The sequence below is a fragment of the Lepisosteus oculatus genome, unplaced genomic scaffold (assembly GCF_040954835.1).
Source record: "Lepisosteus oculatus isolate fLepOcu1 unplaced genomic scaffold, fLepOcu1.hap2 HAP2_SCAFFOLD_39, whole genome shotgun sequence".
Taxonomy (NCBI): domain Eukaryota; kingdom Metazoa; phylum Chordata; class Actinopteri; order Semionotiformes; family Lepisosteidae; genus Lepisosteus; species Lepisosteus oculatus.
The window spans coordinates 437,933-462,034 of NW_027167923.1; the positions used below are offsets into that span (position 1 = coordinate 437,933).

Sequence of the window (24,102 nt, forward strand, 5' to 3'; positions counted from 1 at the left end):
AGTAGCACACCCTGTTCTTTGTTGATTACTGTACCTCCAGCAGCGCAAATGTCAGTAATCATTGAAATGTACGACCTACAATCTCCTCAGCATGCCCGCGTGGACTCCTCAGTGATCATCCTTCTACGTTCTGCTGTAGTTTTCATGCAAGTGAAAACCGTGCTCCAAATAACAGCGGCACAGTTGTATCCTGCGGTAAGCATTCTTCTAATTCCATCGTTTTGCTCCAGGTAAAAGGTAGCGCATCATAGTGTTGATATTCCAAGGTTTCAGAGTCCGTATTGGATGGCTTGGATGCAGACATCGCTCAGAGCTCCCAGTATGATTTTCCCGAGTTCAGTTTTGCAGTGTTTTAGTGCTTTACTACTTCCAGTGGGCCTTTGAATGCTCTGCTAAGTAGAGACGTGACATAATTACTAATGCGACCGAGTGTGCTGGCTGTTCCTGGTTCGTAATGATTAACGCGAGAAATCAATATAAACATAACTGCTTCGATTTCGAGGTTCAGTTGAAGCTTTCAAAGAAACTATCAAAGACCTCAGAACAACCGAAGACACATTTGGTCATCTCCGTATTGGTGAAGATTAAAGAGTCCCGCAAGTGTCAAGCTTGCACAAACACACACGAGAGAGAAACTCAGGACAGAATTTAAAGAAAGGGAGATGCAGACTATTTGAAGGCACTTTGCTAACCCAATGGCATGCTTATGAATCGTGCATAGGACACACGTAGCAGAGGATGGTTTCGATCCATCGACCTCTGGGTTATGGGCCCAGCACGCTTCCGCTGCGCCACTCTGCTGACGGCCTCTCTGCGTGTGGCGCACAACTGCTCTTTTTATTTCCTACATAAGTGATGAAAGAGTTGAAAGTTTCAACGACAAACGCAGACGTCACTTTGAGCGCTTGGTGTTGTAGCACAAATCATCACATGCTGCTCTACACTGGATTATAAAAGCCGACACATTTTCCAAACATTTTAATGCTGGAGTCACACTGTAGTATTAATAACAGTGCGATACTCGAGGAGCGTAGTGGGATCGCGGTGGCTCATCAGACCGCCCCGGGACAGGGGGCCCGCGTCAGGATGGCCGAGCGGTCTAAGGCGCTGCGTTCAGGTCGCAGTCTCCCCTGGAGGCGTGGGTTCGAATCCCACTCCTGACAAAAAGCTTGCTCAGTGCCGTCTCCAGTCGGGTGCAAATGGGTGAAGCAGCCTGACGCAGGGAACGTGCGCCGATAGGCGTAGGTGTATCCCCTGCCTCTTCCGATTTAGCTCGTGCTCCATAGGATGGAAGCGGATGCTCTGGCTTTTTGACTCGAATATAACCTGATCACAACAGAAGGCCGTGCAGCCCAGTGCTGGTTTAAGAATGCCTCGTGTCTTCAGGCCCCTATTCCTTCAGGTTACCCCTTTGGAATAGTCGTCCGAAAAAGACGGGAAAGGAAAAGCATGTAAGCTCCCACACACTGCGTTAGCATTAGCGGTTGGAATCTGATGGGAGAAAAGCAACCTGGCTCGCCGTCAAGCAATCCATCCCTGGTCTCCCACGTGACAGGCGGGGATACGCACCACTATACTAACGAGGAGCGCTTGCTTGGCGCTTGAAGACACTTCCTCTTGCGGCTACTACTGTTTCCGGTTTCGTCTTTTCTTTTCATTCCTCCCAGAGGAGCGCATGAAAACGTTTCCATCTGCGCCATCCTCACCCCTCCAATGCTATGGTCCCTGCTCCTCCTGGTGCACTGCAAACACTCATTCAGCCGGTTCTTTCAGTTTGAATAATTAGGTCTTCAAAGGCTGGAAGTAGGGCGCAAAAGACATGCCAATGCCAAAAGCGTGGCTGTGTGCTTCCAGCTGTGAAATGTCACTGGTGGATGTTGAAGACATTACTTCCAAGGCAGCAGGTCCAAGCGATTTAGCGTTTGTACAAGAAGCAGGAAGAGAGAAACGGCACTCCGCCTTTTTCTGGGCAGGCCGAAGCGACAGGAGAAGGGCGCCGTAGTGGGCAGGATTCGAGCCGACGCGGGGAGACCCCAATGGCTTTCTAGCCCATCGCCTTAACCGCTCGGCCACGACTACAGGGAGCGCCGCCGCCGCCGGCTTGCGATCATTTAACACGGAGGGCGAGGCAGCGGCGGTAACCTTTTTCAATGTCGCTCTCCGTTTCCCCCCCAAAAAAAGCCAAATCACATGCTAGCACTCGGACACCCTTCAGAAGACTGAAGGGTGGCTTAAAGCTGGAAGGATTAGGTCTCCCCGTTCCGACGCGACAATCGAACTTCCTTAGGCAGAGAGAAAGCAACATCGAGGAGCGTCAACAAGACTTTAGAAGCTGCGCCACACGCCACTTTCAGTCGCAGTCACAGCAGTTTTAAAGGCAGGAATCGCCTTTGCGAACGCCATGAGAAACAGAACGCAAGCTCAGGTCCTGCGGTTTAACAAACAGCCACGGCTTTCATGCGACTGGACATTTCTTTTCTGGAGCGAATTCACTTTCAACTTCAAGAAATTCACACAACTTGCGAAATACGAAATACAAATCTGGCTCATCGCTGCACAAGAAATACCGCCGGCTGGCAAGAAAATGACAACGGTGTTTTTCCTTAACGAAAAACTTCCCATGGAGAAAAACAACGGCTGTGCGTCTCTGTCGGCTTGATTCAGTTTAATGCAAGTATTCATTCTCCTCCTGGAAAATACAGCTTGCGAAAGATGAAATACAATTCTTGGCTTTTCTGGGTGAGTGCAGAAGAAATCCTGCCGGCTGGCAGAAGAATTCCAGCCTTTTTTACTCTTTAACCAGAAACTTGCGAATGATACAAAGCAAGCGGGGTGCGTTTCTGTGCAGCTGTTAACTGAACAGCTGCTGCTTCAAGCCCACCCAGGGCTCATTCCGATTTCAACATCATGCCCCCTGAAGGTAGACTGGATTTCTTTGCGAAGCATTCACCTTTTGGACGTTTCAGGAAAGGTGCGTGTCGATGCCAGACTTGAAAAGCTTTCCATACAAAGAAACAACATAGTGCTTTTGATTGATGGGAAACGGCAAGAGCGGTTTGAGCAGCTCCGGCCTCTCAACCGCTTTACAATGTGATCGGCACCTCGGTAGCCAGTTTAGAAGGCTGAAAAGGATGCTGGAAGCACAGCGACGTTCTAAAACCAGCGCTTGAAAAGCATCTGCATACATAAAATGTCCATTTCCCCAAAGCTGAATCTGCATCTTCAGAAGATTGTCAGCTATACGTTTTCGTTCTTTGTTTCCTTTTTTTACGACAAGCTTTCGAGAAATGAACTGTTTATTGTGATGAAGGCTGCATTAGAAATTGTGCATCTAGCTTAGTTCAATGAAATCGGGAGGTGCACCTGTCTCAAGCGGATGGCTCTTTGCAGGCACACTACGGAAACCTGCGGGCGCAAGTTGGGAGAAGTGACTCTTGCAGAGTGTTGAGCTTCGAGAAGAGGGCTCCGCTCAGGAAGATATTTCCACATGTTGAAGAGTCGCTTTTCGCCCTTTCTTTCCCACATTTTTCCAGTGCGGTTATTGATCGCGTTCAAAATGTTTTCCCAACGTACGTGTTACCTGCAAAATCACAGTGAAACTGTTATGCCCAAAAGATTCCTAATAGTTATTGTATTAGAATAGCTCTCCAATTTCTTAGCCTTCGTACACGCAATGTTTAAGGAAACGCTAGAGTAAATGAAACTGTAAATAGACAGGAGCTCTTCTTAGTTTTCATACAAGTTATGATGGCTGCAGCTCCTATCTGCGTCCGGGTGACCGGAGCCAAGGGATTATCTGCGGAACCCTTGATTTATCTCTCGGGCAAGGAGCTAGATACGCCCTTTTCATCTCGGTTTGATCACACCTGTGCATTAAAACGCAGTGCTCGGTACCATCGAGGTGTAAGAGGTTCAAGGATGAGCCGGAAACTTTGTTAATAAGGAGACGGGCACCGCCCAACGTGGGGCTCGAACCCACGACCCTGAGATTAAGAGTCTCATGCTCTACCGACTGAGCTAGCCGGGCGCCGGTGGAGCTGGTGGTTAACTTGTCCCTGTTGACGGCAATTTGACAAGGTATACTTCCTGGCTTTTCATCATGTGCTGACCGGATTCGAGAGTAGCACACCCTGTTCTTTGTTGATTACTGTACCTCCAGCAGCGCAAATGTCAGTAATCATTGAAATGTACGACCTACAATCTCCTCAGCATGCCCGCGTGGACTCCTCAGTGATCATCCTTCTACGTTCTGCTGTAGTTTTCATGCAAGTGAAAACCGTGCTCCAAATAACAGCGGCACAGTTGTATCCTGCGGTAAGCATTCTTCTAATTCCATCGTTTTGCTCCAGGTAAAAGGTAGCGCATCATAGTGTTGATATTCCAAGGTTTCAGAGTCCGTATTGGATGGCTTGGATGCAGACATCGCTCAGAGCTCCCAGTATGATTTTCCCGAGTTCAGTTTTGCAGTGTTTTAGTGCTTTACTACTTCCAGTGGGCCTTTGAATGCTCTGCTAAGTAGAGACGTGACATAATTACTAATGCGACCGAGTGTGCTGGCTGTTCCTGGTTCGTAATGATTAACGCGAGAAATCAATATAAACATAACTGCTTCGATTTCGAGGTTCAGTTGAAGCTTTCAAAGAAACTATCAAAGACCTCAGAACAACCGAAGACACATTTGGTCATCTCCGTATTGGTGAAGATTAAAGAGTCCCGCAAGTGTCAAGCTTGCACAAACACACACGAGAGAGAAACTCAGGACAGAATTTAAAGAAAGGGAGATGCAGACTATTTGAAGGCACTTTGCTAACCCAATGGCATGCTTATGAATCGTGCATAGGACACACGTAGCAGAGGATGGTTTCGATCCATCGACCTCTGGGTTATGGGCCCAGCACGCTTCCGCTGCGCCACTCTGCTGACGGCCTCTCTGCGTGTGGCGCACAACTGCTCTTTTTATTTCCTACATAAGTGATGAAAGAGTTGAAAGTTTCAACGACAAACGCAGACGTCACTTTGAGCGCTTGGTGTTGTAGCACAAATCATCACATGCTGCTCTACACTGGATTATAAAAGCCGACACATTTTCCAAACATTTTAATGCTGGAGTCACACTGTAGTATTAATAACAGTGCGATACTCGAGGAGCGTAGTGGGATCGCGGTGGCTCATCAGACCGCCCCGGGACAGGGGGCCCGCGTCAGGATGGCCGAGCGGTCTAAGGCGCTGCGTTCAGGTCGCAGTCTCCCCTGGAGGCGTGGGTTCGAATCCCACTCCTGACAAAAAGCTTGCTCAGTGCCGTCTCCAGTCGGGTGCAAATGGGTGAAGCAGCCTGACGCAGGGAACGTGCGCCGATAGGCGTAGGTGTATCCCCTGCCTCTTCCGATTTAGCTCGTGCTCCATAGGATGGAAGCGGATGCTCTGGCTTTTTCACTCGAATATAACCTGATCACAACAGAAGGCCGTGCAGCCCAGTGCTGGTTTAAGAATGCCTCGTGTCTTCAGGCCCCTATTCCTTCAGGTTACCCCTTTGGAATAGTCGTCCGAAAAAGACGGGAAAGGAAAAGCATGTAAGCTCCCACACACTGCGTTAGCATTAGCGGTTGGAATCTGATGGGAGAAAAGCAACCTGGCTCGCCGTCAAGCAATCCATCCCTGGTCTCCCACGTGACAGGCGGGGATACGCACCACTATACTAACGAGGAGCGCTTGCTTGGCGCTTGAAGACACTTCCTCTTGCGGCTACTACTGTTTCCGGTTTCGTCTTTTCTTTTCATTCCTCCCAGAGGAGCGCATGAAAACGTTTCCATCTGCGCCATCCTCACCCCTCCAATGCTATGGTCCCTGCTCCTCCTGGTGCACTGCAAACACTCATTCAGCCGGTTCTTTCAGTTTGAATAATTAGGTCTTCAAAGGCTGGAAGTAGGGCGCAAAAGACATGCCAATGCCAAAAGCGTGGCTGTGTGCTTCCAGCTGTGAAATGTCACTGGTGGATGTTGAAGACATTACTTCCAAGGCAGCAGGTCCAAGCGATTTAGCGTTTGTACAAGAAGCAGGAAGAGAGAAACGGCACTCCGCCTTTTTCTGGGCAGGCCGAAGCGACAGGAGAAGGGCGCCGTAGTGGGCAGGATTCGAGCCGACGCGGGGAGACCCCAATGGCTTTCTAGCCCATCGCCTTAACCGCTCGGCCACGACTACAGGGAGCGCCGCCGCCGCCGGCTTGCGATCATTTAACACGGAGGGCGAGGCAGCGGCGGTAACCTTTTTCAATGTCGCTCTCCGTTTCCCCCCCAAAAAAAGCCAAATCACATGCTAGCACTCGGACACCCTTCAGAAGACTGAAGGGTGGCTTAAAGCTGGAAGGATTAGGTCTCCCCGTTCCGACGCGACAATCGAACTTCCTTAGGCAGAGAGAAAGCAACATCGAGGAGCGTCAACAAGACTTTAGAAGCTGCGCCACACGCCACTTTCAGTCGCAGTCACAGCAGTTTTAAAGGCAGGAATCGCCTTTGCGAACGCCATGAGAAACAGAACGCAAGCTCAGGTCCTGCGGTTTAACAAACAGCCACGGCTTTCATGCGACTGGACATTTCTTTTCTGGAGCGAATTCACTTTCAACTTCAAGAAATTCACACAACTTGCGAAATACGAAATACAAATCTGGCTCATCGCTGCACAAGAAATACCGCCGGCTGGCAAGAAAATGACAACGGTGTTTTTCCTTAACGAAAAACTTCCCATGGAGAAAAACAACGGCTGTGCGTCTCTGTCGGCTTGATTCAGTTTAATGCAAGTATTCATTCTCCTCCTGGAAAATACAGCTTGCGAAAGATGAAATACAATTCTTGGCTTTTCTGGGTGAGTGCAGAAGAAATCCTGCCGGCTGGCAGAAGAATTCCAGCCTTTTTTACTCTTTAACCAGAAACTTGCGAATGATACAAAGCAAGCGGGGTGCGTTTCTGTGCAGCTGTTAACTGAACAGCTGCTGCTTCAAGCCCACCCAGGGCTCATTCCGATTTCAACATCATGCCCCCTGAAGGTAGACTGGATTTCTTTGCGAAGCATTCACCTTTTGGACGTTTCAGGAAAGGTGCGTGTCGATGCCAGACTTGAAAAGCTTTCCATACAAAGAAACAACATAGTGCTTTTGATTGATGGGAAACGGCAAGAGCGGTTTGAGCAGCTCCGGCCTCTCAACCGCTTTACAATGTGATCGGCACCTCGGTAGCCAGTTTAGAAGGCTGAAAAGGATGCTGGAAGCACAGCGACGTTCTAAAACCAGCGCTTGAAAAGCATCTGCATACATAAAATGTCCATTTCCCCAAAGCTGAATCTGCATCTTCAGAAGATTGTCAGCTATACGTTTTCGTTCTTTGTTTCCTTTTTTTACGACAAGCTTTCGAGAAATGAACTGTTTATTGTGATGAAGGCTGCATTAGAAATTGTGCATCTAGCTTAGTTCAATGAAATCGGGAGGTGCACCTGTCTCAAGCGGATGGCTCTTTGCAGGCACACTACGGAAACCTGCGGGCGCAAGTTGGGAGAAGTGACTCTTGCAGAGTGTTGAGCTTCGAGAAGAGGGCTCCGCTCAGGAAGATATTTCCACATGTTGAAGAGTCGCTTTTCGCCCTTTCTTTCCCACATTTTTCCAGTGCGGTTATTGATCGCGTTCAAAATGTTTTCCCAACGTACGTGTTACCTGCAAAATCACAGTGAAACTGTTATGCCCAAAAGATTCCTAATAGTTATTGTATTAGAATAGCTCTCCAATTTCTTAGCCTTCGTACACGCAATGTTTAAGGAAACGCTAGAGTAAATGAAACTGTAAATAGACAGGAGCTCTTCTTAGTTTTCATACAAGTTATGATGGCTGCAGCTCCTATCTGCGTCCGGGTGACCGGAGCCAAGGGATTATCTGCGGAACCCTTGATTTATCTCTCGGGCAAGGAGCTAGATACGCCCTTTTCATCTCGGTTTGATCACACCTGTGCATTAAAACGCAGTGCTCGGTACCATCGAGGTGTAAGAGGTTCAAGGATGAGCGGGAAACTTTGTTAATAAGGAGACGGGCACCGCCCAACGTGGGGCTCGAACCCACGACCCTGAGATTAAGAGTCTCATGCTCTACCGACTGAGCTAGCCGGGCGCCGGTGGAGCTGGTGGTTAACTTGTCCCTGTTGACGGCAATTTGACAAGGTATACTTCCTGGCTTTTCATCATGTGCTGACCGGATTCGAGAGTAGCACACCCTGTTCTTTGTTGATTACTGTACCTCCAGCAGCGCAAATGTCAGTAATCATTGAAATGTACGACCTACAATCTCCTCAGCATGCCCGCGTGGACTCCTCAGTGATCATCCTTCTACGTTCTGCTGTAGTTTTCATGCAAGTGAAAACCGTGCTCCAAATAACAGCGGCACAGTTGTATCCTGCGGTAAGCATTCTTCTAATTCCATCGTTTTGCTCCAGGTAAAAGGTAGCGCATCATAGTGTTGATATTCCAAGGTTTCAGAGTCCGTATTGGATGGCTTGGATGCAGACATCGCTCAGAGCTCCCAGTATGATTTTCCCGAGTTCAGTTTTGCAGTGTTTTAGTGCTTTACTACTTCCAGTGGGCCTTTGAATGCTCTGCTAAGTAGAGACGTGACATAATTACTAATGCGACCGAGTGTGCTGGCTGTTCCTGGTTCGTAATGATTAACGCGAGAAATCAATATAAACATAACTGCTTCGATTTCGAGGTTCAGTTGAAGCTTTCAAAGAAACTATCAAAGACCTCAGAACAACCGAAGACACATTTGGTCATCTCCGTATTGGTGAAGATTAAAGAGTCCCGCAAGTGTCAAGCTTGCACAAACACACACGAGAGAGAAACTCAGGACAGAATTTAAAGAAAGGGAGATGCAGACTATTTGAAGGCACTTTGCTAACCCAATGGCATGCTTATGAATCGTGCATAGGACACACGTAGCAGAGGATGGTTTCGATCCATCGACCTCTGGGTTATGGGCCCAGCACGCTTCCGCTGCGCCACTCTGCTGACGGCCTCTCTGCGTGTGGCGCACAACTGCTCTTTTTATTTCCTACATAAGTGATGAAAGAGTTGAAAGTTTCAACGACAAACGCAGACGTCACTTTGAGCGCTTGGTGTTGTAGCACAAATCATCACATGCTGCTCTACACTGGATTATAAAAGCCGACACATTTTCCAAACATTTTAATGCTGGAGTCACACTGTAGTATTAATAACAGTGCGATACTCGAGGAGCGTAGTGGGATCGCGGTGGCTCATCAGACCGCCCCGGGACAGGGGGCCCGCGTCAGGATGGCCGAGCGGTCTAAGGCGCTGCGTTCAGGTCGCAGTCTCCCCTGGAGGCGTGGGTTCGAATCCCACTCCTGACAAAAAGCTTGCTCAGTGCCGTCTCCAGTCGGGTGCAAATGGGTGAAGCAGCCTGACGCAGGGAACGTGCGCCGATAGGCGTAGGTGTATCCCCTGCCTCTTCCGATTTAGCTCGTGCTCCATAGGATGGAAGCGGATGCTCTGGCTTTTTGACTCGAATATAACCTGATCACAACAGAAGGCCGTGCAGCCCAGTGCTGGTTTAAGAATGCCTCGTGTCTTCAGGCCCCTATACCTTCAGGTTACCCCTTTGGAATAGTCGTCCGAAAAAGACGGGAAAGGAAAAGCATGTAAGCTCCCACACACTGCGTTAGCATTAGCGGTTGGAATCTGATGGGAGAAAAGCAACCTGGCTCGCCGTCAAGCAATCCATCCCTGGTCTCCCACGTGACAGGCGGGGATACGCACCACTATACTAACGAGGAGCGCTTGCTTGGCGCTTGAAGACACTTCCTCTTGCGGCTACTACTGTTTCTGGTTTCGTCTTTTCTTTTCATTCCTCCCAGAGGAGCGCATGAAAACGTTTCCATCTGCGCCATCCTCACCCCTCCAATGCTATGGTCCCTGCTCCTCCTGGTGCACTGCAAACACTCATTCAGCCGGTTCTTTCAGTTTGAATAATTAGGTCTTCAAAGGCTGGAAGTAGGGCGCAAAAGACATGCCAATGCCAAAAGCGTGGCTGTGTGCTTCCAGCTGTGAAATGTCACTGGTGGATGTTGAAGACATTACTTCCAAGGCAGCAGGTCCAAGCGATTTAGCGTTTGTACAAGAAGCAGGAAGAGAGAAACGGCACTCCGCCTTTTTCTGGGCAGGCCGAAGCGACAGGAGAAGGGCGCCGTAGTGGGCAGGATTCGAGCCGACGCGGGGAGACCCCAATGGCTTTCTAGCCCATCGCCTTAACCGCTCGGCCACGACTACAGGGAGCGCCGCCGCCGCCGGCTTGCGATCATTTAACACGGAGGGCGAGGCAGCGGCGGTAACCTTTTTCAATGTCGCTCTCCGTTTCCCCCCCAAAAAAAGCCAAATCACATGCTAGCACTCGGACACCCTTCAGAAGACTGAAGGGTGGCTTAAAGCTGGAAGGATTAGGTCTCCCCGTTCCGACGCGACAATCGAACTTCCTTAGGCAGAGAGAAAGCAACATCGAGGAGCGTCAACAAGACTTTAGAAGCTGCGCCACACGCCACTTTCAGTCGCAGTCACAGCAGTTTTAAAGGCAGGAATCGCCTTTGCGAACGCCATGAGAAACAGAACGCAAGCTCAGGTCCTGCGGTTTAACAAACAGCCACGGCTTTCATGCGACTGGACATTTCTTTTCTGGAGCGAATTCACTTTCAACTTCAAGAAATTCACACAACTTGCGAAATACGAAATACAAATCTGGCTCATCGCTGCACAAGAAATACCGCCGGCTGGCAAGAAAATGACAACGGTGTTTTTCCTTAACGAAAAACTTCCCATGGAGAAAAACAACGGCTGTGCGTCTCTGTCGGCTTGATTCAGTTTAATGCAAGTATTCATTCTCCTCCTGGAAAATACAGCTTGCGAAAGATGAAATACAATTCTTGGCTTTTCTGGGTGAGTGCAGAAGAAATCCTGCCGGCTGGCAGAAGAATTCCAGCCTTTTTTACTCTTTAACCAGAAACTTGCGAATGATACAAAGCAAGCGGGGTGCGTTTCTGTGCAGCTGTTAACTGAACAGCTGCTGCTTCAAGCCCACCCAGGGCTCATTCCGATTTCAACATCATGCCCCCTGAAGGTAGACTGGATTTCTTTGCGAAGCATTCACCTTTTGGACGTTTCAGGAAAGGTGCGTGTCGATGCCAGACTTGAAAAGCTTTCCATACAAAGAAACAACATAGTGCTTTTGATTGATGGGAAACGGCAAGAGCGGTTTGAGCAGCTCCGGCCTCTCAACCGCTTTACAATGTGATCGGCACCTCGGTAGCCAGTTTAGAAGGCTGAAAAGGATGCTGGAAGCACAGCGACGTTCTAAAACCAGCGCTTGAAAAGCATCTGCATACATAAAATGTCCATTTCCCCAAAGCTGAATCTGCATCTTCAGAAGATTGTCAGCTATACGTTTTCGTTCTTTGTTTCCTTTTTTTACGACAAGCTTTCGAGAAATGAACTGTTTATTGTGATGAAGGCTGCATTAGAAATTGTGCATCTAGCTTAGTTCAATGAAATCGGGAGGTGCACCTGTCTCAAGCGGATGGCTCTTTGCAGGCACACTACGGAAACCTGCGGGCGCAAGTTGGGAGAAGTGACTCTTGCAGAGTGTTGAGCTTCGAGAAGAGGGCTCCGCTCAGGAAGATATTTCCACATGTTGAAGAGTCGCTTTTCGCCCTTTCTTTCCCACATTTTTCCAGTGCGGTTATTGATCGCGTTCAAAATGTTTTCCCAACGTACGTGTTACCTGCAAAATCACAGTGAAACTGTTATGCCCAAAAGATTCCTAATAGTTATTGTATTAGAATAGCTCTCCAATTTCTTAGCCTTCGTACACGCAATGTTTAAGGAAACGCTAGAGTAAATGAAACTGTAAATAGACAGGAGCTCTTCTTAGTTTTCATACAAGTTATGATGGCTGCAGCTCCTATCTGCGTCCGGGTGACCGGAGCCAAGGGATTATCTGCGGAACCCTTGATTTATCTCTCGGGCAAGGAGCTAGATACGCCCTTTTCATCTCGGTTTGATCACACCTGTGCATTAAAACGCAGTGCTCGGTACCATCGAGGTGTAAGAGGTTCAAGGATGAGCCGGAAACTTTGTTAATAAGGAGACGGGCACCGCCCAACGTGGGGCTCGAACCCACGACCCTGAGATTAAGAGTCTCATGCTCTACCGACTGAGCTAGCCGGGCGCCGGTGGAGCTGGTGGTTAACTTGTCCCTGTTGACGGCAATTTGACAAGGTATACTTCCTGGCTTTTCATCATGTGCTGACCGGATTCGAGAGTAGCACACCCTGTTCTTTGTTGATTACTGTACCTCCAGCAGCGCAAATGTCAGTAATCATTGAAATGTACGACCTACAATCTCCTCAGCATGCCCGCGTGGACTCCTCAGTGATCATCCTTCTACGTTCTGCTGTAGTTTTCATGCAAGTGAAAACCGTGCTCCAAATAACAGCGGCACAGTTGTATCCTGCGGTAAGCATTCTTCTAATTCCATCGTTTTGCTCCAGGTAAAAGGTAGCGCATCATAGTGTTGATATTCCAAGGTTTCAGAGTCCGTATTGGATGGCTTGGATGCAGACATCGCTCAGAGCTCCCAGTATGATTTTCCCGAGTTCAGTTTTGCAGTGTTTTAGTGCTTTACTACTTCCAGTGGGCCTTTGAATGCTCTGCTAAGTAGAGACGTGACATAATTACTAATGCGACCGAGTGTGCTGGCTGTTCCTGGTTCGTAATGATTAACGCGAGAAATCAATATAAACATAACTGCTTCGATTTCGAGGTTCAGTTGAAGCTTTCAAAGAAACTATCAAAGACCTCAGAACAACCGAAGACACATTTGGTCATCTCCGTATTGGTGAAGATTAAAGAGTCCCGCAAGTGTCAAGCTTGCACAAACACACACGAGAGAGAAACTCAGGACAGAATTTAAAGAAAGGGAGATGCAGACTATTTGAAGGCACTTTGCTAACCCAATGGCATGCTTATGAATCGTGCATAGGACACACGTAGCAGAGGATGGTTTCGATCCATCGACCTCTGGGTTATGGGCCCAGCACGCTTCCGCTGCGCCACTCTGCTGACGGCCTCTCTGCGTGTGGCGCACAACTGCTCTTTTTATTTCCTACATAAGTGATGAAAGAGTTGAAAGTTTCAACGACAAACGCAGACGTCACTTTGAGCGCTTGGTGTTGTAGCACAAATCATCACATGCTGCTCTACACTGGATTATAAAAGCCGACACATTTTCCAAACATTTTAATGCTGGAGTCACACTGTAGTATTAATAACAGTGCGATACTCGAGGAGCGTAGTGGGATCGCGGTGGCTCATCAGACCGCCCCGGGACAGGGGGCCCGCGTCAGGATGGCCGAGCGGTCTAAGGCGCTGCGTTCAGGTCGCAGTCTCCCCTGGAGGCGTGGGTTCGAATCCCACTCCTGACAAAAAGCTTGCTCAGTGCCGTCTCCAGTCGGGTGCAAATGGGTGAAGCAGCCTGACGCAGGGAACGTGCGCCGATAGGCGTAGGTGTATCCCCTGCCTCTTCCGATTTAGCTCGTGCTCCATAGGATGGAAGCGGATGCTCTGGCTTTTTGACTCGAATATAACCTGATCACAACAGAAGGCCGTGCAGCCCAGTGCTGGTTTAAGAATGCCTCGTGTCTTCAGGCCCCTATTCCTTCAGGTTACCCCTTTGGAATAGTCGTCCGAAAAAGACGGGAAAGGAAAAGCATGTAAGCTCCCACACACTGCGTTAGCATTAGCGGTTGGAATCTGATGGGAGAAAAGCAACCTGGCTCGCCGTCAAGCAATCCATCCCTGGTCTCCCACGTGACAGGCGGGGATACGCACCACTATACTAACGAGGAGCGCTTGCTTGGCGCTTGAAGACACTTCCTCTTGCGGCTACTACTGTTTCCGGTTTCGTCTTTTCTTTTCATTCCTCCCAGAGGAGCGCATGAAAACGTTTCCATCTGCGCCATCCTCACCCCTCCAATGCTATGGTCCCTGCTCCTCCTGGTGCACTGCAAACACTCATTCAGCCGGTTCTTTCAGTTTGAATAATTAGGTCTTCAAAGGCTGGAAGTAGGGCGCAAAAGACATGCCAATGCCAAAAGCGTGGCTGTGTGCTTCCAGCTGTGAAATGTCACTGGTGGATGTTGAAGACATTACTTCCAAGGCAGCAGGTCCAAGCGATTTAGCGTTTGTACAAGAAGCAGGAAGAGAGAAACGGCACTCCGCCTTTTTCTGGGCAGGCCGAAGCGACAGGAGAAGGGCGCCGTAGTGGGCAGGATTCGAGCCGACGCGGGGAGACCCCAATGGCTTTCTAGCCCATCGCCTTAACCGCTCGGCCACGACTACAGGGAGCGCCGCCGCCGCCGGCTTGCGATCATTTAACACGGAGGGCGAGGCAGCGGCGGTAACCTTTTTCAATGTCGCTCTCCGTTTCCCCCCAAAAAAAAGCCAAATCACATGCTAGCACTCGGACACCCTTCAGAAGACTGAAGGGTGGCTTAAAGCTGGAAGGATTAGGTCTCCCCGTTCCGACGCGACAATCGAACTTCCTTAGGCAGAGAGAAAGCAACATCGAGGAGCGTCAACAAGACTTTAGAAGCTGCGCCACACGCCACTTTCAGTCGCAGTCACAGCAGTTTTAAAGGCAGGAATCGCCTTTGCGAACGCCATGAGAAACAGAACGCAAGCTCAGGTCCTGCGGTTTAACAAACAGCCACGGCTTTCATGCGACTGGACATTTCTTTTCTGGAGCGAATTCACTTTCAACTTCAAGAAATTCACACAACTTGCGAAATACGAAATACAAATCTGGCTCATCGCTGCACAAGAAATACCGCCGGCTGGCAAGAAAATGACAACGGTGTTTTTCCTTAACGAAAAACTTCCCATGGAGAAAAACAACGGCTGTGCGTCTCTGTCGGCTTGATTCAGTTTAATGCAAGTATTCATTCTCCTCCTGGAAAATACAGCTTGCGAAAGATGAAATACAATTCTTGGCTTTTCTGGGTGAGTGCAGAAGAAATCCTGCCGGCTGGCAGAAGAATTCCAGCCTTTTTTACTCTTTAACCAGAAACTTGCGAATGATACAAAGCAAGCGGGGTGCGTTTCTGTGCAGCTGTTAACTGAACAGCTGCTGCTTCAAGCCCACCCAGGGCTCATTCCGATTTCAACATCATGCCCCCTGAAGGTAGACTGGATTTCTTTGCGAAGCATTCACCTTTTGGACGTTTCAGGAAAGGTGCGTGTCGATGCCAGACTTGAAAAGCTTTCCATACAAAGAAACAACATAGTGCTTTTGATTGATGGGAAACGGCAAGAGCGGTTTGAGCAGCTCCGGCCTCTCAACCGCTTTACAATGTGATCGGCACCTCGGTAGCCAGTTTAGAAGGCTGAAAAGGATGCTGGAAGCACAGCGACGTTCTAAAACCAGCGCTTGAAAAGCATCTGCATACATAAAATGTCCATTTCCCCAAAGCTGAATCTGCATCTTCAGAAGATTGTCAGCTATACGTTTTCGTTCTTTGTTTCCTTTTTTTACGACAAGCTTTCGAGAAATGAACTGTTTATTGTGATGAAGGCTGCATTAGAAATTGTGCATCTAGCTTAGTTCAATGAAATCGGGAGGTGCACCTGTCTCAAGCGGATGGCTCTTTGCAGGCACACTACGGAAACCTGCGGGCGCAAGTTGGGAGAAGTGACTCTTGCAGAGTGTTGAGCTTCGAGAAGAGGGCTCCGCTCAGGAAGATATTTCCACATGTTGAAGAGTCGCTTTTCGCCCTTTCTTTCCCACATTTTTCCAGTGCGGTTATTGATCGCGTTCAAAATGTTTTCCCAACGTACGTGTTACCTGCAAAATCACAGTGAAACTGTTATGCCCAAAAGATTCCTAATAGTTATTGTATTAGAATAGCTCTCCAATTTCTTAGCCTTCGTACACGCAATGTTTAAGGAAACGCTAGAGTAAATGAAACTGTAAATAGACAGGAGCTCTTCTTAGTTTTCATACAAGTTATGATGGCTGCAGCTCCTATCTGCGTCCGGGTGACCGGAGCCAAGGGATTATCTGCGGAACCCTTGATTTATCTCTCGGGCAAGGAGCTAGATACGCCCTTTTCATCTCGGTTTGATCACACCTGTGCATTAAAACGCAGTGCTCGGTACCATCGAGGTGTAAGAGGTTCAAGGATGAGCCGGAAACTTTGTTAATAAGGAGACGGGCACCGCCCAACGTGGGGCTCGAACCCACGACCCTGAGATTAAGAGTCTCATGCTCTACCGACTGAGCTAGCCGGGCGCCGGTGGAGCTGGTGGTTAACTTGTCCCTGTTGACGGCAATTTGACAAGGTATACTTCCTGGCTTTTCATCATGTGCTGACCGGATTCGAGAGTAGCACACCCTGTTCTTTGTTGATTACTGTACCTCCAGCAGCGCAAATGTCAGTAATCATTGAAATGTACGACCTACAATCTCCTCAGCATGCCCGCGTGGACTCCTCAGTGATCATCCTTCTACGTTCTGCTGTAGTTTTCATGCAAGTGAAAACCGTGCTCCAAATAACAGCGGCACAGTTGTATCCTGCGGTAAGCATTCTTCTAATTCCATCGTTTTGCTCCAGGTAAAAGGTAGCGCATCATAGTGTTGATATTCCAAGGTTTCAGAGTCCGTATTGGATGGCTTGGATGCAGACATCGCTCAGAGCTCCCAGTATGATTTTCCCGAGTTCAGTTTTGCAGTGTTTTAGTGCTTTACTACTTCCAGTGGGCCTTTGAATGCTCTGCTAAGTAGAGACGTGACATAATTACTAATGCGACCGAGTGTGCTGGCTGTTCCTGGTTCGTAATGATTAACGCGAGAAATCAATATAAACATAACTGCTTCGATTTCGAGGTTCAGTTGAAGCTTTCAAAGAAACTATCAAAGACCTCAGAACAACCGAAGACACATTTGGTCATCTCCGTATTGGTGAAGATTAAAGAGTCCCGCAAGTGTCAAGCTTGCACAAACACACACGAGAGAGAAACTCAGGACAGAATTTAAAGAAAGGGAGATGCAGACTATTTGAAGGCACTTTGCTAACCCAATGGCATGCTTATGAATCGTGCATAGGACACACGTAGCAGAGGATGGTTTCGATCCATCGACCTCTGGGTTATGGGCCCAGCACGCTTCCGCTGCGCCACTCTGCTGACGGCCTCTCTGCGTGTGGCGCACAACTGCTCTTTTTATTTCCTACATAAGTGATGAAAGAGTTGAAAGTTTCAACGACAAACGCAGACGTCACTTTGAGCGCTTGGTGTTGTAGCACAAATCATCACATGCTGCTCTACACTGGATTATAAAAGCCGACACATTTTCCAAACATTTTAATGCTGGAGTCACACTGTAGTATTAATAACAGTGCGATACTCGAGGAGCGTAGTGGGATCGCGGTGGCTCATCAGACCGCCCCGGGACAGGGGGCCCGCGTCAGGATGGCCGAGCGGTCTAAGGCGCTGCGTTCAGGTCGCAGTCTCCCCTGGAGGCGTGGGTTCGAATCCCACTCCTGACAAAAAGCTTGCTCAGTGCCGTCTCCAGTCGGGTGCAAATGGGTGAAGCAGCCTGACGCAGGGAACGTGCGCCGATAGGCGTAGGTGTATCCCCTGCCTCTTCCGATTTAGCTCGTGCTCCATAGGATGGAAGCGGATGCTCTGGCTTTTTGACTCGAATATAACCTGATCACAACAGAAGGCCGTGCAGCCCAGTGCTGGTTTAAGAATGCCTCGTGTCTTCAGGCCCCTATTCCTTCAGGTTACCCCTTTGGAATAGTCGTCCGAAAAAGACGGGAAAGGAAAAGCATGTAAGCTCCCACACACTGCGTTAGCATTAGCGGTTGGAATCTGATGGGAGAAAAGCAACCTGGCTCGCCGTCAAGCAATCCATCCCTGGTCTCCCACGTGACAGGCGGGGATACGCACCACTATACTAACGAGGAGCGCTTGCTTGGCGCTTGAAGACACTTCCTCTTGCGGCTACTACTGTTTCCGGTTTCGTCTTTTCTTTTCATTCCTCCCAGAGGAGCGCATGAAAACGTTTCCATCTGCGCCATCCTCACCCCTCCAATGCTATGGTCCCTGCTCCTCCTGGTGCACTGCAAACACTCATTCAGCCGGTTCTTTCAGTTTGAATAATTAGGTCTTCAAAGGCTGGAAGTAGGGCGCAAAAGACATGCCAATGCCAAAAGCGTGGCTGTGTGCTTCCAGCTGTGAAATGTCACTGGTGGATGTTGAAGACATTACTTCCAAGGCAGCAGGTCCAAGCGATTTAGCGTTTGTACAAGAAGCAGGAAGAGAGAAACGGCACTCCGCCTTTTTCTGGGCAGGCCGAAGCGACAGGAGAAGGGCGCCGTAGTGGGCAGGATTCGAGCCGACGCGGGGAGACCCCAATGGCTTTCTAGCCCATCGCCTTAACCGCTCGGCCACGACTACAGGGAGCGCCGCCGCCGCCGGCTTGCGATCATTTAACACGGAGGGCGAGGCAGCGGCGGTAACCTTTTTCAATGTCGCTCTCCGTTTCCCCCCAAAAAAAAGCCAAATCACATGCTAGCACTCGGACACCCTTCAGAAGACTGAAGGGTGGCTTAAAGCTGGAAGGATTAGGTCTCCCCGTTCCGACGCGACAATCGAACTTCCTTAGGCAGAGAGAAAGCAACATCGAGGAGCGTCAACAAGACTTTAGAAGCTGCGCCACACGCCACTTTCAGTCGCAGTCACAGCAGTTTTAAAGGCAGGAATCGCCTTTGCGAACGCCATGAGAAACAGAACGCAAGCTCAGGTCCTGCGGTTTAACAAACAGCCACGGCTTTCATGCGACTGGACATTTCTTTTCTGGAGCGAATTCACTTTCAACTTCAAGAAATTCACACAACTTGCGAAATACGAAATACAAATCTGGCTCATCGCTGCACAAGAAATACCGCCGGCTGGCAAGAAAATGACAACGGTGTTTTTCCTTAACGAAAAACTTCCCATGGAGAAAAACAACGGCTGTGCGTCTCTGTCGGCTTGATTCAGTTTAATGCAAGTATTCATTCTCCTCCTGGAAAATACAGCTTGCGAAAGATGAAATACAATTCTTGGCTTTTCTGGGTGAGTGCAGAAGAAATCCTGCCGGCTGGCAGAAGAATTCCAGCCTTTTTTACTCTTTAACCAGAAACTTGCGAATGATACAAAGCAAGCGGGGTGCGTTTCTGTGCAGCTGTTAACTGAACAGCTGCTGCTTCAAGCCCACCCAGGGCTCATTCCGATTTCAACATCATGCCCCCTGAAGGTAGACTGGATTTCTTTGCGAAGCATTCACCTTTTGGACGTTTCAGGAAAGGTGCGTGTCGATGCCAGACTTGAAAAGCTTTCCATACAAAGAAACAACATAGTGCTTTTGATTGATGGGAAACGGCAAGAGCGGTTTGAGCAGCTCCGGCCTCTCAACCGCTTTACAATGTGATCGGCACCTCGGTAGCCAGTTTAGAAGGCTGAAAAGGATGCTGGAAGCACAGCGACGTTCTAAAACCAGCGCTTGAAAAGCATCTGCATACATAAAATGTCCATTTCCCCAAAGCTGAATCTGCATCTTCAGAAGATTGTCAGCTATACGTTTTCGTTCTTTGTTTCCTTTTTTTACGACAAGCTTTCGAGAAATGAACTGTTTATTGTGATGAAGGCTGCATTAGAAATTGTGCATCTAGCTTAGTTCAATGAAATCGGGAGGTGCACCTGTCTCAAGCGGATGGCTCTTTGCAGGCACACTACGGAAACCTGCGGGCGCAAGTTGGGAGAAGTGACTCTTGCAGAGTGTTGAGCTTCGAGAAGAGGGCTCCGCTCAGGAAGATATTTCCACATGTTGAAGAGTCGCTTTTCGCCCTTTCTTTCCCACATTTTTCCAGTGCGGTTATTGATCGCGTTCAAAATGTTTTCCCAACGTACGTGTTACCTGCAAAATCACAGTGAAACTGTTATGCCCAAAAGATTCCTAATAGTTATTGTATTAGAATAGCTCTCCAATTTCTTAGCCTTCGTACACGCAATGTTTAAGGAAACGCTAGAGTAAATGAAACTGTAAATAGACAGGAGCTCTTCTTAGTTTTCATACAAGTTATGATGGCTGCAGCTCCTATCTGCGTCCGGGTGACCGGAGCCAAGGGATTATCTGCGGAACCCTTGATTTATCTCTCGGGCAAGGAGCTAGATACGCCCTTTTCATCTCGGTTTGATCACACCTGTGCATTAAAACGCAGTGCTCGGTACCATCGAGGTGTAAGAGGTTCAAGGATGAGCCGGAAACTTTGTTAATAAGGAGACGGGCACCGCCCAACGTGGGGCTCGAACCCACGACCCTGAGATTAAGAGTCTCATGCTCTACCGACTGAGCTAGCCGGGCGCCGGTGGAGCTGGTGGTTAACTTGTCCCTGTTGACGGCAATTTGACAAGGTATACTTCCTGGCTTTTCATCATGTGCTGACCGGATTCGAGAGTAGCACACCCTGTTCTTTGTTGATTACTGTACCTCCAGCAGCGCAAATGTCAGTAATCATTGAAATGTACGACCTACAATCTCCTCAGCATGCCCGCGTGGACTCCTCAGTGATCATCCTTCTACGTTCTGCTGTAGTTTTCATGCAAGTGAAAACCGTGCTCCAAATAACAGCGGCACAGTTGTATCCTGCGGTAAGCATTCTTCTAATTCCATCGTTTTGCTCCAGGTAAAAGGTAGCGCATCATAGTGTTGATATTCCAAGGTTTCAGAGTCCGTATTGGATGGCTTGGATGCAGACATCGCTCAGAGCTCCCAGTATGATTTTCCCGAGTTCAGTTTTGCAGTGTTTTAGTGCTTTACTACTTCCAGTGGGCCTTTGAATGCTCTGCTAAGTAGAGACGTGACATAATTACTAATGCGACCGAGTGTGCTGGCTGTTCCTGGTTCGTAATGATTAACGCAAGAAATCAATATAAACATAACTGCTTCGATTTCGAGGTTCAGTTGAAGCTTTCAAAGAAACTATCAAAGACCTCAGAACAACCGAAGACACATTTGGTCATCTCCGTATTGGTGAAGATTAAAGAGTCCCGCAAGTGTCAAGCTTGCACAAACACACACGAGAGAGAAACTCAGGACAGAATTTAAAGAAAGGGAGATGCAGACTATTTGAAGGCACTTTGCTAACCCAATGGCATGCTTATGAATCGTGCATAGGACACACGTAGCAGAGGATGGTTTCGATCCATCGACCTCTGGGTTATGGGCCCAGCACGCTTCCGCTGCGCCACTCTGCTGACGGCCTCTCTGCGTGTGGCGCACAACTGCTCTTTTTATTTCCTACATAAGTGATGAAAGAGTTGAAAGTTTCAACGACAAACGCAGACGTCACTTTGAGCGCTTGGTGTTGTAGCACAAATCATCACATGCTGCTCTACACTGGATTATAAAAGCCGACACATTTTCCAAACATTTTAATGCTGGAGTCACACTGTAGTATTAATAACAGTGCGATACTCGAGGAGCGTAGTGGGATCGCGGTGGCTCATCAGACCGCCCCGGGACAGGGGGCCCGCGTCAGGATGGCCGAGCGGTCTAAGGCGCTGCGTTCAGGTCGCAGTCTCCCCTGGAGGCGTGGGTTCGAATCCCACTCCTGACAAAAAGCTTGCTCAGTGCCGTCTCCAGTCGGGTGCAAATGGGTGAAGCAGCCTGACGCAGGGAACGTGCGCCGATAGGCGTAGGTGTATCCCCTGCCTCTTCCGATTTAGCTCGTGCTCCATAGGATGGAAGCGGATGCTCTGGCTTTTTGACTCGAATATAACCTGATCACAACAGAAGGCCGTGCAGCCCAGTGCTGGTTTAAGAATGCCTCGTGTCTTCAGGCCCCTATTCCTTCAGGTTACCCCTTTGGAATAGTCGTCCGAAAAAGACGGGAAAGGAAAAGCATGTAAGCTCCCACACACTGCGTTAGCATTAGCGGTTGGAATCTGATGGGAGAAAAGCAACCTGGCTCGCCGTCAAGCAATCCATCCCTGGTCTCCCACGTGACAGGCGGGGATACGCACCACTATACTAACGAGGAGCGCTTGCTTGGCGCTTGAAGACACTTCCTCTTGCGGCTACTACTGTTTCCGGTTTCGTCTTTTCTTTTCATTCCTCCCAGAGGAGCGCATGAAAACGTTTCCATCTGCGCCATCCTCACCCCTCCAATGCTATGGTCCCTGCTCCTCCTGGTGCACTGCAAACACTCATTCAGCCGGTTCTTTCAGTTTGAATAATTAGGTCTTCAAAGGCTGGAAGTAGGGCGCAAAAGACATGCCAATGCCAAAAGCGTGGCTGTGTGCTTCCAGCTGTGAAATGTCACTGGTGGATGTTGAAGACATTACTTCCAAGGCAGCAGGTCCAAGCGATTTAGCGTTTGTACAAGAAGCAGGAAGAGAGAAACGGCACTCCGCCTTTTTCTGGGCAGGCCGAAGCGACAGGAGAAGGGCGCCGTAGTGGGCAGGATTCGAGCCGACGCGGGGAGACCCCAATGGCTTTCTAGCCCATCGCCTTAACCGCTCGGCCACGACTACAGGGAGCGCCGCCGCCGCCGGCTTGCGATCATTTAACACGGAGGGCGAGGCAGCGGCGGTAACCTTTTTCAATGTCGCTCTCCGTTTCCCCCCAAAAAAAAGCCAAATCACATGCTAGCACTCGGACACCCTTCAGAAGACTGAAGGGTGGCTTAAAGCTGGAAGGATTAGGTCTCCCCGTTCCGACGCGACAATCGAACTTCCTTAGGCAGAGAGAAAGCAACATCGAGGAGCGTCAACAAGACTTTAGAAGCTGCGCCACACGCCACTTTCAGTCGCAGTCACAGCAGTTTTAAAGGCAGGAATCGCCTTTGCGAACGCCATGAGAAACAGAACGCAAGCTCAGGTCCTGCGGTTTAACAAACAGCCACGGCTTTCATGCGACTGGACATTTCTTTTCTGGAGCGAATTCACTTTCAACTTCAAGAAATTCACACAACTTGCGAAATACGAAATACAAATCTGGCTCATCGCTGCACAAGAAATACCGCCGGCTGGCAAGAAAATGACAACGGTGTTTTTCCTTAACGAAAAACTTCCCATGGAGAAAAACAACGGCTGTGCGTCTCTGTCGGCTTGATTCAGTTTAATGCAAGTATTCATTCTCCTCCTGGAAAATACAGCTTGCGAAAGATGAAATACAATTCTTGGCTTTTCTGGGTGAGTGCAGAAGAAATCCTGCCGGCTGGCAGAAGAATTCCAGCCTTTTTTACTCTTTAACCAGAAACTTGCGAATGATACAAAGCAAGCGGGGTGCGTTTCTGTGCAGCTGTTAACTGAACAGCTGCTGCTTCAAGCCCACCCAGGGCTCATTCCGATTTCAACATCATGCCCCCTGAAGGTAGACTGGATTTCTTTGCGAAGCATTCACCTTTTGGACGTTTCAGGAAAGGTGCGTGTCGATGCCAGACTTGAAAAGCTTTCCATACAAAGAAACAACATAGTGCTTTTGATTGATGGGAAACGGCAAGAGCGGTTTGAGCAGCTCCGGCCTCTCAACCGCTTTACAATGTGATCGGCACCTCGGTAGCCAGTTTAGAAGGCTGAAAAGGATGCTGGAAGCACAGCGACGTTCTAAAACCAGCGCTTGAAAAGCATCTGCATACATAAAATGTCCATTTCCCCAAAGCTGAATCTGCATCTTCAGAAGATTGTCAGCTATACGTTTTCGTTCTTTGTTTCCTTTTTTTACGACAAGCTTTCGAGAAATGAACTGTTTATTGTGATGAAGGCTGCATTAGAAATTGTGCATCTAGCTTAGTTCAATGAAATCGGGAGGTGCACCTGTCTCAAGCGGATGGCTCTTTGCAGGCACACTACGGAAACCTGCGGGCGCAAGTTGGGAGAAGTGACTCTTGCAGAGTGTTGAGCTTCGAGAAGAGGGCTCCGCTCAGGAAGATATTTCCACATGTTGAAGAGTCGCTTTTC

At 48.9% G+C, this 24,102-nt stretch overlaps 5 non-coding genes across 5 annotated transcripts; all 5 read right to left on the reverse strand.

The window, feature by feature from the left end:
* Window positions 1-3,954: 3,954 nt before the first annotated feature.
* On the reverse strand, window positions 3,955-4,027 carry trnak-cuu (transfer RNA lysine (anticodon CUU)). The gene has a single exon. It is a non-coding gene; the product is annotated as a tRNA-Lys (tRNA).
* A 4,046-nt stretch (window positions 4,028-8,073) lies between these two features.
* Window positions 8,074-8,146, reverse strand: trnak-cuu (transfer RNA lysine (anticodon CUU)). Its single transcript has one exon. It is a non-coding gene; the product is annotated as a tRNA-Lys (tRNA).
* A 4,046-nt stretch (window positions 8,147-12,192) lies between these two features.
* On the reverse strand, window positions 12,193-12,265 carry trnak-cuu (transfer RNA lysine (anticodon CUU)). The gene has a single exon. It is a non-coding gene; the product is annotated as a tRNA-Lys (tRNA).
* Window positions 12,266-16,311: 4,046 nt separating this feature from the next.
* On the reverse strand, window positions 16,312-16,384 carry trnak-cuu (transfer RNA lysine (anticodon CUU)). Its single transcript has one exon. It is a non-coding gene; the product is annotated as a tRNA-Lys (tRNA).
* Window positions 16,385-20,430: 4,046 nt separating this feature from the next.
* Window positions 20,431-20,503, reverse strand: trnak-cuu (transfer RNA lysine (anticodon CUU)). Its single transcript has one exon. It is a non-coding gene; the product is annotated as a tRNA-Lys (tRNA).
* Window positions 20,504-24,102: the final 3,599 nt, after the last annotated feature.